This window comes from Callithrix jacchus, chromosome 5 (genome assembly GCF_049354715.1).
Source record: "Callithrix jacchus isolate 240 chromosome 5, calJac240_pri, whole genome shotgun sequence".
In the NCBI taxonomy this organism is placed as follows: Eukaryota; Metazoa; Chordata; class Mammalia; order Primates; family Cebidae; genus Callithrix; species Callithrix jacchus.
In genome coordinates, this window is record NC_133506.1 from 101,192,558 (window position 1) to 101,206,260 (window position 13,703).

General features: G+C 42.8%; 1 protein-coding gene and 1 pseudogene across 3 annotated transcripts in view; one reads left to right on the forward strand and one right to left on the reverse strand.

Moving 5' to 3' along the window:
* Positions 1-501: 501 nt before the first annotated feature.
* The window catches only part of H2BN1 (H2B.N variant histone 1), a 39,128-nt gene continuing 25,926 nt past the window's right edge, over positions 502-13,703 (reverse strand). For 2 of the 3 annotated variants that reach the window (XR_013535784.1, XR_008481595.2), the window contains 2 exons: positions 2,305-2,446; positions 685-1,491 (listed from right to left, as the gene is read on the reverse strand). The gene's annotated coding sequence lies outside the window, so the exon portion shown is untranslated. Of the gene's footprint in view, positions 637-684; positions 1,492-2,304; positions 2,447-13,703 lie in introns of those variants that run through there. The other variant, XR_013535785.1, reaches the window with a different exon arrangement.
* LOC100387964 (ret finger protein-like 4A pseudogene) lies at positions 8,998-10,217 on the forward strand (annotated as a pseudogene).

The following is a 13,703-nucleotide window of genomic DNA, read 5'->3' on the forward strand; positions in this document are numbered from 1 at the left end:
CCAGGGTAAGGAGTGAATTGGGAGTCGCTCTTATTTACAGCCTGATCCACGGGGCGGTGACAAACAGGCCCACCCCTGACAACTGCCTAGCCAGGGGCGAGAGTACAAATGCAGGGCCCTTGCTGGTAGTCTGGCTGCTTTTATTCTCACACGACCCCATTCCACACATACTGAAGGGGGACTCCCACGCATTCAGGAAAACACACACCCCTTACCCTGCCATCCTTCATTCTAAAGATGCTCAGGCCGGGCAGTGCAGGCTGCCCCGGGTGGATAGAAGTCAGACCTTGGAAGCAGGCTCAGGTCTGTTAGCACAAGGATTTCCAGAGTCCTGAGTACCAGGAGCTTGATCTAGAAGGGAACAGCTGGAGTGGGCCAACTAAAGCATAGGGTGCAGGGCAGGATCCCAGTGGTCCAGGTCTAAGGTCAGTATCGGTGACAGGTACCAAAGTCCCAGGCGGCTTGACACAGGGTCGGCAAACTGGTACCACCAAGGCCACATCCAGCCCACAGAGGTGATTTTTTTTGGTTCATATTTTTGTTTTATTTTGTTTTATTTGAGACGGTCTCATTCTTGCCCAGGATGGAGTGCTGTGGCACAATCTTGGCTTATTACGCGTTGAGAGTGTCCAGGTTCTTGTCATTTTGAACAAAAAATTAAGACAAAACAAAATAAGAAAAGAATGAAGCAATAAAAGCAGGTATTTATTGAAAACGAAAGTACATTCCACAGTTTGGGAGCAGGCCTGAGCACAGGGGTTCAAAAGCCCCTGTTGCAGAATCTTCTGGGTATCTGCAGAATCAAATACTGGCTAGAGTTTCCCATAGGCCCCTTGGTGTTCACCCCATGTAAATGAAGTGATGGCCCATAATCAGTCCGATTGGTCATGGAAAGCAACCAGAGGCTGAAGTGAAGTTACAAAGGTTACACTCCTATGCAGAAAACAAGCAGTCAGAGGCTAGAGTGAAGTTACAAAGTTGCACTCCTATGCAAAAGAAGACTTGGCCCCACAATCAGTCTGACTGGTTGTTTTCCACAACCAGTCAGAGGCTGAAGTGAAGTTGCAAAGTTACACTCCTATGCAAATGTCTGATTGGTTGCAGAAAGCCAATCAAAGGTACTTTCAATTTTCCATCTGCCAAGCAGAAAGTGGGGAGTTGGGGTTGCGAAGGGAGTAGTGTCTGGTTCTGTTACTTAGGTGTGGAAAGCTGGGGGTTCTCCTTTTGATTTGGTTGTAGGAAGTCAGGGTGAACCCTTAGGTTCCCTTCCTCCAGACCCTATTTTCCTGCCTCATCTCCCGCTAAGAGACATGAGGAACTGTAACAGCTTCATGCCAACTTGGGGCATAGTCCCTACCTATTAGAGATCATGGAACTCTCACCGTACTCTGTCTGGTGGAGACAGGGTGGCGTGTTGATGGCCAGGGGTGGTGTCTTCACCTAGAACTGACTGAAAACCTTGTCACATGATCTTCTGAAGCTTGATGGTCTCTGTGTGAGAGGAAATGAATTTGTTTAAAAGATTTAACAGGAACCTCAGGGGGTGGATACCTATCCTGTCAGCAATGTTTGTTGTAGAGATTAACTGAAAGATTGTGCTTAATTACTACAAAGGAAGTGATTCCATAAGTTTGGAAGGAGGCAATATAAAAATGGCCACTATCATCCAAAGCAGGTGATCTCTCCTTCCATGTTTTAACAAGTACCTTATCTCCTGGCCTGATTTGGGGTTGCTGGGATTGGCCAAGACTCAGCTATTTTTACAGGCACATATTCCTAAGTTGGGTTATAGTTCGTCCACAAGGACTGCAATAGTTGGACGAGATCATGGAACTCTCACCCTACTCTGTCTAGTGGAGACTAGTATGGAGTCCTTCTCAAGCCATATTTAATTCGTTTTAACAATTTCCCTCTTTTGAGAAATTGACCAAAACTTTAATCACTGACGTCACTATCACCATCATAAAGGTACTTATTTGGTCTTGAAACGCACTGAGAAACAGTGAAACAACAGTGGGTTTTGTAAGGTGGGAACGAGGACTGAGTAGGGGGTACCTCCTGATGGTGGAACATCCTGTTTGCAGGAGACAAACAAAACCTGGTCTCTCTTAGGATCTATGTGTTTCCCTAAAGTCTTAGAATAAGCAACTACGTTTTGGTTTGGTTTGGTTTGTTGGGGCCTAGCGCATGAGCTCAGTTCAAAACACTGGCCTCTCATAATTTTGTTTAAAAAAATTCTCCCTTTTTGTTCAGGTTCTCACTTGGGTGAGAGTGTGACCAACGTTTAGTACCACTCTCATTTACCATCATTTTGGGTTTCCAGTCTCACCACGTCATTCATAGGTTATGGTATCCTCATGGTCGCACATTTCTTTCAGCTCTTGTCATTCCAGTTGAAGAGAGACCATTTGACATTCTAGAGACAGCTGCATCCAAGCATGTAAAGCTTTTGAGAGAATATAGCGCAACAAGGAGATTATTATTATGACTATTGGGAGCAAATACCAAGAGTTTGGAGCATACTTTGTACCCAGGGTCCCCATAAACCAAACTACCTAAAATTAAATAGATCAAAGAATGTGCTAAAGAATATACTGACTTAACTAAGAAATCTCTCTCTGTTAATCCCCTACAACAAATCTCTATAATCTTCATTTGATGTATTTCTCCATAGGCCACAAGTGTCAGCAGCTGCACAGATAGTTCTCTGTTCAGCCAATTCTATCATAACTTTCACAATAGGATTTAAAGTCTGTTGCGTAACTATAATTTTACAGTAGATGTTCTCATAAGATCCAATCTTTGGGTTCTAGATTGCGAAGGGGTTGATTGTCCTCAGTGAACCATAAAAAGCTTTCTTTACCTGGTGAAAATACACTGTAGCATAGTAATCTACTGTTATAACATCAGCCCTCTTACATAGGAAAGCTTTTGTACAACCAGAAAGCATGCATTGAAAATGACAATTGAAATGATTAATGGCCCATGAGGTAACCAAATGTACCTGAAGCTTTGATTGTCTTCCCAGGAATATGGATTTGACAAACAAAACGTTGGTTATAAACTACTTTAGCGATGTATAAGTCAACACACCAATATATATTTAATTTGGATCATTTTATCTTGTCTGTGATGAGTCACGGAATGCATAACCTTTAATAATAAAAGCGTTAAGAACTCAGGAAGGGCAAGCTTGCCGTCCTGGTTCTCTATGAGTCCATGCTTACTGTTGGACTTATGTCCTCTTGAATACCAGTTGTTTCTCCAATTTAGGTACACAGCACTGACAACTGATGGGTTATCATAGGTAATTTGACTTAGACCATGGAGTTCATTCAAATAGTGTATCTAAACAATTTTAGTATCAGCTGATTTAGCGTGCAAATCTGCCAAAGTATTTTCTTGGTACTCAATGTTTATTCTACTTGGGTTAGCACTTTTATACAAGGAAATTTGGTTATTTCTGTGGTTACAGTAACTTAACATAATAAACATAATTATGATTGATAGCATATACTCAGACATATTTAGAATTTTAGAAATCCCATACAATTTTGTAACATATATTAATATTCACTGACGTATAACCCACAAAAAATTAAACATTTTTTTATTTTGACAGTGCTTCCCATGTAGCTAAACATGTAAGTTGAAATGTAATTTTGGGAAGCCTATTATGTTAAAGGTTTACAAAAATTTATATTCCCATGCCTTCTTATAATCTTTTACTATTCATTCAACCGGTGTGCACAGAGAGAGAGAGTCCAGAGGTCCAACAGGTAAGAAATTCTTACCCTTTTGCCAGCGTGTCAGGTTTCTGGGTTCTCTCTTCCTGAGCAGTCCTAGTGACCCTGGCTCAACTATATGCAAACACAAACATTGCCATGAATTAAGCATATTTACAGACCGGACACAGTGGCTCACACCTGTAATCCCAGCACTTTGGGAGGCCAAAGTGGATGGATCACCTGAGGTCAGGAGTTCGAGACCAGCCCGGCCATCATGGTTAAACCCTGCCTCAATTAAAAATACAAAAATTAGCCAGGCATGGTGGTGGACACCTATAATCCCAGCTACTTGGGAGGCTGAGGCACAAGAATCGCTTGAACCCAGGAGGCAGAGGTTGCAGCAAGCCAAGATCACGCCACTGCACTCCAGCCTAGATAACAGAGCAAGCCTCCGTCTCAAGAAAAAAAACATTCATGAATAGTTTACAAAGTCTGGAGAAATTAGGTAGAGAGAGAAAAATATGACTTGAAAATATACTCAATACACTTAAAGTATTAGGAAGCCTAATATCCAAAAAGTTCGTTTAAGGTTAAGAAGCTGGTGTGCTTCAGCAATTCCTGTGAACCCCACAAAGGGAGACTAGAAATTCCAGACAAATGGAACAAATGACGACTTGCTAGAAATGCATAAGAAACAAAATAACTATTCATGGAACCAAATAAAAAACTTCCACTAGAAACTAAAAACTTCATGGTTTTATATATATGCATACATAAGCAAAACCCAAAACAGTGTAAACAGCAAACAAATGAAAATTAGAAGCAAAAACAAACAGGAAGCCAACTCTAAATTTTTCTACTCAATCTACGCTGGAGGCAGCAGTGTTACCCAGGGCTCCCCGAAAACACCCACATAATGAATACATTATTCCCGATGCACAATTCGGTATCCTTAAGTTCACCAATATCACCATATATCCTGTGCAAGCAAGAGATCCTGAACTATCAAATACGGGCTATTATAGATAAGAAATTCCACAATTTTTAAAAACACATTTCCCCATATCACAACCTTTTCTTAATTGGACATGACCCACATATTCAATGAGAATCAAAAATAATTTTAAGATTTTATTTACACAAAAAGTTTACATAAAACATTTATCCCATTTACACGTACTCAATTCTTTCACAGACATTATCATTTAAAGTTAGTTATTTCCTTGTTAACCACATTTTTAATAGCCAGTGAACATTAGGTACTCACCTAAACCTAAGTAAGAGCCTCAAAGTTAAATATGTATATATTTTTGCTAATAAGTCACAAGATTTAGCTGACAACATTAAATTACTCATGTTTGTTAAAAAAATGGGGGAGTGGGCACACAAACCAAGATCATTTTGTTTTGGCTGGGTTTATAGTTTTATAACCTTCTATGCCAAACGCTGACACCTCAAAATATCTAGCAGAGACAAATATAAAATCCAGACAAAAATGTATGCTGACAATTCTGAAGGCCTATTTTTATTTTACCAATAATTTTAAAAGCAGCTTGTTTAGTAAACTTAACACTTAAGTCACATGTACTTGAAAACTACTTAGACTTACTTACTTAATTTATGAGCACTCTTTTACTTATAAGCCAGTTTGGTAGACACAATATATAACAAGTGTACATACAAAGAAACACATCTGGGCATGTTTACACACACGGAAACAAAGATCCCATCGTTTTTACCTTGGAACCCCAGCCATGAGACAGCAGTCCAAGCTCACCAGTTTTACTTTGTTTGCCCCAATAGGTAATCCAATGAAGGCCATGAACCAAAATTTCGGGTAAAATAGTTTTCATGGCAGTTTGATTTTTTAAAGTCCAAATCTCTCCAGATTCCAAAGAACACTGGGACCAAACAGCACCAAAGGAGAGCAACACATTAATCAGCTCCAACCCTGCTTAGAACAGCACATGAGCCACCATGTCCTGCTTGATTTGGGTTTCTGAACGGCATGTATCACTACCTGACACTGCATGATCTATTTATTACTTCTTCCCTTTCAGAATATAAGCTCCATAAGGGCAGAGATTTTATTGCCTTGTTCTCTGCTGACCCCCAATATGTAGATCAGTGCCTGGAGCTTAGTGCTCAGTAAGCACTTGTGTATGGAGTGAAAATAAAGCTTAGCTATTACTGTCATGCTTCATTGGGGATGCGAACTCTCAACCCACACCTAGCACCAAGAGGCCCACTAGGGTGTGGCAGCTATTGGGAGGCAGGAGGGTTAAGCACATGGGAAACACTCAGACAGGGTAAGGCACCAGCATTGGAAAGAGAATGAAGGTTGGCCTGAATTAAGGTGCCGCAATTTTAAATTTCTGGTTTGACTGAGTCCATGTTTGTTTTAAGTGTTCAGGCCCTTTTATGGACTAGTAAATGGCTTTCCATGGAAAGGGCCACCAGCCAAGAAAGGATTTGTGTACACACTGATCAGGCTTTCTCTGAGCTATGGGTGTGGACAGAGACCATAGCAAAAGCCCGTCCTCCTTGGAGGAGTGAAAGTAAGCAAACACTCAGACTGCTGTGGGTCTGGCTGGATGGAGGGGGCGGGACCAGGAAGCAAGGAGAAAGAAAAAGGGTGGAGGAGGGTAGAGAGTTAGCAGGGCAGTTCTGAGCCACTGGGAACACAGGGTAAGTCTGCTTTTACTCTAAGCTAAGGCAGCTGGGCCAGGGGACATCGAAACCCTGAGCAAGGGTTTCCCTAGAGGAAAAAGCCTGCGCATACGACGTGTGGATCTGGTAGTTGACGCTGGGTGTGAGGAGGATGTACTCTTGGCAAAAACACTTAAAATCTTCAAAAGACTTCCTTGAAAAGCTCTAAAGCTGTCTCCTCTCTTGCCCATTCCCATATTTTACCATGTCCCTCTTTACAGCCAATAGAAATCTCTTGCTTTAAGTATTTTGGGAGTGATGTTTAGATGTGCGTACAAGGAATTAAATCCATATTTTAGTTAATACAGACAAGCTAGGTTCAAGGATGGGTTTAATGCTATGAGTAAAGTCATTTGGGTGTCTGACTTTAAATCTGATCCATCATCATCTCTTCCTTTTAACTCTCAGCATGATCATATTAATTATAACCACTGCCATTTTTGAGGTTTTGTTCATGCCAGGTACTGTGCTAGGTACTTTACATAGATTACATAATTATTACAATTATCTCTCAAAATAGATATTATTCTCCCTCACTTTACATAGGAGGAAACTTAGGGCTCAAAGAAGTTAAATACATTTCTACAGCTGGCAAGTGGTAAACCTAGGATTTGAACTAGAACTGTCTATCTGAAAAGCTGTGCTATAGACAACATCACCCACCACCTAGCCTGGTGCCTGGCCCATAATATAGGCCCAAAATATTTAGTTTGGGATGACCTGAAGTAACACATTTTCATGATACCATTCACTGAGTGCATACTCTGTTCAAGGTGCTTTACAGGGGACACCTCATTTAATTATCTCAACAAGTCAGGGAAGGAAGAATTATGTCCACTTTATACAGCGGTACACTGAGTATCTAGGAGGTATAGGAACTTGTCTGAGATGTCACAACTAGCAACTGGCAAATATGAGATAAGAAGCTAAGTCTGCCTGACCCCAAGCATGGATCTTCTGCTTTCTGTGTTCTCTTTCTGTGTTCTCAGTCTTGGAAAGAGCATCAAGTCACTTTGCCTCTGATGGGTTCCCCCAGGGCCTGGTAGACTTCTAATGAAATTTCATTGCCATAAAGCTTTTTTCTTAATGTTTGTGAAATCTACCTTGGTATAAATACCTAATAATAATGCCTTAAGCCAAAGCATTGTGTTGGTTTAAGACTATCAAATGTACATTGTTTAATTTTTCACAACCATGTGCATTACATCACCATTTTACAGATGTGGAAGCAGATGTGGCCAAGGGATTACCCGACTGTAACTTCAGCACAGGATCCTTCCATGACACCAGGCTGCCCCTAAGAACAAAGTCATGTTCAAACTGGGGAGTGTGAGATAAGAGATGGGGAAGAGGGATAGAGGTGAGTCAGAATCTGTTTTCCTCCATTTCTTGACCACCTTAGAAACCACCTCTCTCACCTACCCCATGCCATGTTTCATGTCTCAGTGACCCTCTTGTGTTTGAACCCAAACCTGCCTCTTAAAGTGGAAGGGAAACAGCATGTCCTGGTACAGGGTAATTGATCAGAACAGCAAAAGTGCCTTAGGTTGCTCAAAGGCACAGTCCTGTCCTGTCTTGGTCCTCTTTGTATTTCCCTATAGGCTCTAACTAAGGGACACCCAACTGCTTGGCCCAGAAGTCATGCCTACTACCTCTGATGACTCTAGCACCTCTGCTTCCAGCAACCCCACCTGCCCCCAGCCTCTGTGACAGTGACCCTCTCCCTTTGTACATACTTGCACACAGGTTCCCCATGTACATACATACACATACTCACACACACATACATACACATTTATACACAGAGGACTCTGGAGCCAAAGTAGAGGCTGTGGCCCAGGCACTACCTGCTGGCTCCCACCTATGGTTTGGGGGCCATACCTGTTCCAGCTCTGTTCCCAGAGTGGGGAAGGGAGGTGGGGGTGGGGGAGTAGTGGGGCACAGCTCCTGAGATCCAGCCCCCAGACTGACAGATGGACAGACAGACATGCAGACACCAGACTGAAGCACATGTAATATAGACCGTGTATGTTTATAATGTTGTGTATAAATGGGACAACTCCCAGCCCTTACCTATCCCCTCCCTCTTTGGTTGTATGAGTTCCTTCTTTTTTTAAGAACCCCTGGAAGCAGTGCCTCCTTCAGGGTTGGCTGGGGGCTCGGCTCATCCACCTCTGGGATACCTGCCTCTCCCTCTCCTGTGGTGTCCCTTCCCTCTCCCATGTGCTTGGTATTCAGTGGTATATATTTCTTCTCCCAGACATGGGGCACATGCCCCAAGGGACATGAACCTGTCCTTAGTCTTAGCTCATGGGGCTCTTTATAAGGAGTTGAGGGTTAGAGGCAGGAAACGGGAACCAAGCTGAAGCAGAGGCTGAGATGGGGGACTGGAGGACAGTGCTCCTGGCCTCCCAGCCTCTGCTGAGAACCATTCCTGGGATTAGAGCTGCCCTTCCCAGGGAAAAAAGTGTCTCCCCGACCCTCCCGTGGGCCCTATGGTATGATGCTGTGTCTGTATATTCTATACAAAGGTACTTGTCCTTTTCCTTTGTAAACTACATTTGACATGGATTAAACCAGTATAAACAGTTAAAAAAAGAGAGAGAGAGATCTGAGCTGTCAGCAGAAGCAGCTGGAGGCCAGGGGAGGAATCTCGGGAAGGAAAGACCTTTGCCATGGCTGAACACTTCAGACAAGTAATTAGATGTCCTGTCTGTCTAAATGATCTTGAAGAACTGGTGCAACTGAAATGTGGATATGCCTGCTGCCTCCAATTCGTCAATTCTCTGCAGAAGGAGCCCCATGGGAAAAGTGTACTATGCCCCTTACACATTGTGGCCTCTCAGAAGAATGACATCAAGCCCAAGTACAAGCTGAGGGCACTGATTTCCATCATCAAGGAACTAGAGCCCAAGCTGAAATCTATTCTAAGGATGAACCCAAGGATGAAGAAGTTTCAAGTGGATATGATCTTGGATGTGGACATAGCCAGCAACTAGCTTACCATTTCTGAAGACCCGAAGAGCATCCAATGTGGGGATTTCAGACAGAACAGGAAAGAGCAGGCTGAAAGGTTCAGCTCCGCACTGTGCGTTCTGAGGACCTCTCACTTCACTTCCGGCCACCACTACTGGGAAGTAGATGTGGGCACCAGCAAAATATGGGATGTGGGCATTTGTAAGGAATCTGTGAATTGACAGGGGGATGTTGTACTTTCTTCAGAAGTTGGCTTCTGGACTGTGGGTTCCAGAAAAGGACAGATCTTTGCCGCCAGCACTATGCCTTTGACTTTTCTCTGGGTGAGTCCCCAGTTGCACAGAGTGGGGATTTACCTGGAGGTAGGTATGAGGTCAATTTCCTTTTATAATGTTAGTGATGGGTGCCATATCTACACATTCAATGACATTCCTGTTATCGAGCCACTGTGTCCATTTTTTTCTCATAAACGTGAAACTCAAGATGATCAGAGCTTCCTGAGTATCTTTCCTGTGATCAATCCAGACAGTGCCAGTCCCCCAGTTTATTCTGAGGAAAGCAAATAAACATTTGAACATAATCATCGATAGCAAGTTTCTGTGTGCCCGTAGCCAGAGCTAAGAACATTTCTGCTAGATACACATAGGTACCAAGGGATGGAAGGGAAACGTCAGTCACTTTGTAAACCACGAACAGAAAGCAATTATATTAATTAGGGGAAAACTATATTTTATGTATAACGTTTGTCATATTTTCTTTGGGGCTTGTGTTTATTCTTTTGTTCAATAAATATTTTGAAATTTCAGATTCATTTGTCAATATTTTCTATTTTCTGCAAGATCAATGCAGTATGTGTTATGGAAGTTGTGAACTAAATAATAATTTGAATGTGAGCCAACAGAGTAATTGATTTTTCAAATGATAAGAACTTATTTGAATACAGTAAAGTTTTATATATATATATATGTACACATATATATGTCTATGTATTCAGTTTAACCCAACAACTAAACACTCACATTCAAGTGTACACTGAGTATTTGTCAGAGTAGATATATGGGGTCATAGACAAAACTCATTAATATTAAAATTGAAATAATATACATCCCATTCTCTAATGGCAACAGAGTTAAGTTAGAAATCAGTAATGGGAAGAAATCCATGAATCCTTTAAATCCATGGAAATTAACCCTTTTAAATAAATCCTGATCAAATATTAAATTACACTGGAAATTACAACTATCCTGAACTGAATTAAAGTAAAATTCACAAAAATTTTAGATGCAGTTGAAAAAAAAAGGGGGGGACTTGGGGAGGAATCTGCATTTCCCTCTAGACTAAGCCAGATCCCAGTGCTTGGGTCAAGTGGAGCCAGAGACAGTGGGACCCTCTTAGAACTCCAGGGACAGTCAACTTTCAGGAGGTGGTGCTAAGAAGAAAGTCCTCACACAGTTCTGGGTCAGCCACGATGGCATTTCCCCAGGACAACTGTGGGCTGGAAGAGGCTTATGTCACTACTTATTCTAACCCCAAGCAGGGCTTTAGAATACCCAGAGCCATCACAGGATTCAGGATCTGTCTCAGGACAGCAGGAACCTAGCGGAGAAGCCCAGGTCTGGGGTCTGCAGCTAACTGCCCCCAGATTACCTTCAGTCCACTTCTAGTTACCCCCCTAAGCAGTACCTCTCCATCCTCTTGAAATCCCCAGGATCAATGGGACAGAGTCCTACAGAGAGAGAACCGTGGAGAGAATGGTGAGGGCTGTGGTGCCTCCCACGCGGAACCTAACACGCACTTCCAGATCTGCTGACAACCTAAAACCAAGAAAGTGCACTTCAAAGAGTGGCCACTAGGTGTCACCACTGCTTCTTAAGCAAGTGCCCTCGTCTGTGAGCTAATGACGAAGGTTGCTGGGGAGAGAAAAATTCCTTCTTGGAGACTCTTGTTTACAGGCCTGATATCTCCTGTGCTTCCCTTGAGCTCCATGACATTCACACTCCTCTCACCCCCTTGTCCTACCACTTGGCCTGGATCACATAGGCCGCCGCAGAGTTGCTCTCTTGCTCTTCTCTCCTTCATAGCTCCCTTGGCAGAACGCAAACGCTGTGTTCTCCGTGCTGGCACTGGAGCATGTAGTTAGGGAAAGTCACCCAAGGCCGACTTTGCTTTTGATTCATGATCACAAATCTCAAACAGGCGCTTATTCCCGGTCACCCATCTGTGCATAAGTGTCCAGCTCTCACCCTCTCACTCCCTCAAACAACTTCATATGGAATCTTCAAACCTCCCATGCCCCTGTTCTGCTTGTACTTGTTCCATTCAGAAAGAGATACTAACTCCCTCTTTTCATCACCTAACCCCACCAAAATGTGTATATATCTTCTCCTCTTTCACCTCTACTCTGTAATTCATCTCCCCTTACTTTCTCGAGGTCTTTGGCTTTCTCTACTTTCTTCTGGATTAATATCACCCTCTATCCTAGAGAATTCCCACCAATAAACAATTAAGCTCTAGTATCCCTCATCTTAAAAAAAAAAAAATCTCTTTATACCAAATGACTCTCCAGTTACCAGCCTGAGTCCCTCTTCTCTTTCCAAACTAGATTTCACCTTTCATCTCAACACCATTTTTAAAAATGCTCTCTCTGTTAACTACCTCCCATTCATTCTTCCACCTGCTCAAATCTGGCTGATGCCCAGAGTGCTCCACTGAGTTGATTTCTCAAGGTCACCATGACCTCCATGTTACCCAATGGACATAAATATCCTCACATTTCCACCGGGATTGTGGACACCAGTCTAGAAAGACCCTGTCTGAGAACAAAACACCTAAGTAAAATGCCAATTCTCTTTTTTTCTTTCTTTCTTTTTTACAAGCCTCAAAGATCTGATGGTTTTTAAAAAATGCCAATTCTCTAGTTAAAATTCTTCAGGGGTGTCCCTCTGACCTTAGGGTAAAAACCAAGCCCTGCATCACTTGGCCCCAGTTTTTCCCTCCAGCTTCATCTCCTATTGTATTTCTTCCTTGCTTGCTAGAGCCCAGCTGTCCCAGCTTCATTTAATTTCCCCAATAATCCAAGAACTGTCCTGCCTGCCTCAGGGCCTTTGCTCAGCCTGTTTCCTTAGCCCAGAACCCTTTCCCATTCTTAGGACCTTCTCCTTCATGTCACCTACCCAGGCTTTCCCAGGCTCCCCGCCTCCCCCCAACCCCCATCTAGACCATGTCATCCCATCATCCCTTTTATCCTTTCTGCTCCTTACTGTGGTTTTTGTTTTTTGTTTTTTTAATAGGGTTTCACCCTGTGGCTGAGGCTGGAGTGCAATGGTACAATCTCAGTTTGCTGCAACCTCTGCTTCCTGGGCTCAAGCAATTCTACTGCCTCAGAATCCCAAGTAGCTGGGACTACAGGCACGTGCCACCACACCCAGTTAATTATTGTATTTTTAATAGAGATGAGGTTTCAGCATATTGCTCAGACTGGTTTCCAACTCCTGGGCTCAAGTGAGTCCACCTCTGTCCTCCTCTGCCTCCCAAAGTGCTGGGATTACAGGTATGAGCCACCATCACTTCCCACAGTGAAGAGCTGTGGTCTGATCCAACACCCAGTACTCATGGTTTCTATGAATTTGTGTACAAGTGGAACATAAGCAACCTTCAAGTTGAATGATGAATTTAAAAAAAAACAACCATAAACCACCTAAAGGAACAACGACAGGCATTTGATGAAACAGACTATTGTACCGTGAAAGGAACATAAATATTGGGACCCCAAAATCACTAAACTAAAGGGAAAAGTCCAACTGGGACCTGCTTAGGACAAACCTGCCTCCCATTGATTTTATAAACCTATTATAATTGTCTTTTTTCCACAGTTGGGACCAGATTATACATTTGACGCTTGTACACTTATTGCACAGGTTATTATATAAAAGTGCTCTACAGATAACCAAAGCCACAATTCTTATACTCAAAGAGCAAGCAGATACCTTTTGCTTCAGTATCTATAAATCATGGCAGAGGTGCTTAAGCTTTAAAAATCACCTTTCCTCATAGGAGTCTAAACAATGTCTCAACACTGTCAAGAGCCATAGCAATCTACACAAGCCAGGTAAAGGGAAGATTAGGGCAAAGCAAAGGTTGGGGGGCGGGGATTGGAGAAGCAAGCACAGGTGGATAAGGACAAAGCCAGAAGCTGGCAGCAGTCCTCGTTAACCTGCAAGTTTGGGCAATACTGTCTACTTTCAAGCTCCCCTCTCCCTGGATTAATATCCCCACATCTGTGCCCCTCAC